Source organism: Arachis stenosperma, chromosome 4, assembly GCF_014773155.1.
Source record: "Arachis stenosperma cultivar V10309 chromosome 4, arast.V10309.gnm1.PFL2, whole genome shotgun sequence".
Classification (NCBI taxonomy): Eukaryota; Viridiplantae; Streptophyta; class Magnoliopsida; order Fabales; family Fabaceae; genus Arachis; species Arachis stenosperma.
Window position 1 is genome coordinate 92,392,584 of NC_080380.1, and position 2,039 is coordinate 92,394,622.

The 2,039-nt window shown below is 42.8% G+C and overlaps 1 non-coding gene across 1 annotated transcript; it reads left to right on the forward strand.

Moving 5' to 3' along the window:
- The first annotated feature begins 1,471 nt into the window (after nucleotides 1–1,471).
- LOC130978422 (small nucleolar RNA R71) lies at nucleotides 1,472–1,579 on the forward strand. The gene has a single exon (XR_009086067.1). It is a non-coding gene; the product is annotated as a small nucleolar RNA R71 (small nucleolar RNA).
- Nucleotides 1,580–2,039: the final 460 nt, after the last annotated feature.

Here is a 2,039-nt window from a genome sequence, read left to right on the forward strand (position 1 = left end):
TTCTTCATTCACTTGAATGATCAATTCTCCTCTGTCAACATCAATCACAGCCTTTGCTGTGGCTAGGAAGGGTCTGCTAAGGATGATGGATTCATCCATGCACTTCCCAGTCTCTAGGTCTATAAAATCAGCAAGGATGTAATGGTCTTCAACCTTTACCAGAACATCCTCTACAAGTCCATAAGCTCATTTTCTTAAATTGTCTGCCATCTCTAGTGAGATTCTTGCAGCTTGCACCTCAAGGATCCCTAGCTTCTCCATTACAGAGAGAGGCATAAGGTTTATACTTGACCCTAGGTCACACAGAGCCTTCTCAAAGGTCATGGTGCCTATGGTACAAGGTATTGAGAACTTTCCAAGATCCTGTCTCTTTTGAGGTAATCTCTGCCTAGTCAAGTCATCCAGTTCTTTGGTGGGCAAAGGAGGTTCATCCTCCCAAGTTTCATTACCAAATAACTTGTTATTTAGCTTCATGATTGCTCCAAGGTACTTAGCAACTTGCTCTTCAGTGACATCTTCGTCCTCTTCAGAGGAAGAATACTCATCAGAGCTCATGAATGGCAAAATTAAATCCAATGGAATCTCTATGGTCTCAGTGTGAGCCTCAGATTCCCATGGTTCCTCAAGAGGAAACTTATTGGAGGCCAGTGGACGTCCATTGAGGTCTTCCTCAGTGGCGATCACTACCTCTTCCTCCTCTCCAAATCCGGCCATGTTGATGGCCTTACACTCTCCTTTTGGATTCTCTTCTGTATTGCTTGGAAGAGTACTAGGAGGGAGTTCAGTAACTTTCTTACTCAGCTGACCCACTTGTGCCTCCAAGTTTCTAATGGAGGACCTTGTTTCAGTCATGAAACTTTGAGTGGTTTTGATTAGATCAGAGACCATGGTTGCTAAGTCAGAGTGGCTCTGCTTAGAATTCTCTGTCTGTTGCTGAGAAGATGATGCAAAAGACTTGCCATTGCCAAACCTGTTTCTTCCATCATTATTGTTGTTGAAACCTTGTTGAGGTCTCTGTTGATCCTTCCATGAGATTTGGATGATTTCTCCATGAAGGATTATAGGTGTTTCCATAGGGTTCTCCCATGTAATTCACCTCTTCCATTGATGGGTTCTCAGGATCATAAGCTTCTTCTTCAGATAAAGCGTCCTTAGTACTGCCTGGTGCATCTTGCATTCCAAACAGACTTTGAGAAATCATATTGACTTGCTGAGTCAATATTTTGTTCTGAGCCAATATGGCAATCAGAGTATCAATCTCAAGAACTCCGTTCTTCTGATTTGTCTCATTGTTCACAGGATTCCTTTCAGAAGTGTACATGAATTGGTTATTTGCAACCATTTCAATGAGTTCTTGAGCTTCTGCAGGCGTCTTCTTCAGATGAAGAGATCCTCCAGCCGAGCTGTCCAATGACATCTTGGACAGTTCAGACAGACCATCATAGAAGATACCTATGATGTGCCATTCAGAAAGCATGTCACAGGGACACTTTCTGATCAATTGTTTGTATCTTTCCCAAGCTTCATAGAGGGATTCACCTTCCTTCTGTCTGAAGGTTTGGACTTCCACTCTAAGCTTACTCAATTTTTTGAGGTGGAAAGAACTTTGCCAAGAAGGCATTGACTAGCTTTTCCCAAGAGTTCAGGCTTTCTTTAGGTTGTAAGTCCAAGCATATCCTAGCTCTGTCTCTTACAGCAAAAGGGAATAGCATAAGTCTATAGACCTCAGGGTCAACCCCATTGGTCTTGACAGTGTCACAGATTTGCAAGAATTCAGCTAAAAACTGATGAGGATCTTCCAGTGGAAGTCCATGGAACTTGCAATTCTGTTGCATTAGAGAAACTAATTGAGGATTAAGCTCAAAGTTGTTTGCTCCAATGGCAGGGATAGAGATGCTTCTCCCATAGAAGTCGGGAGTAGGTGCAGTAAAGTCACCCAGCACCTTCCTTGCATTGTTGGCATTGTTGTTGTTTTCGGCTGCCATGTCGTCTTCTTGTTTGAAGATTTCTGTTAGGTCCTCTATAGAGGGTAGTGCTTT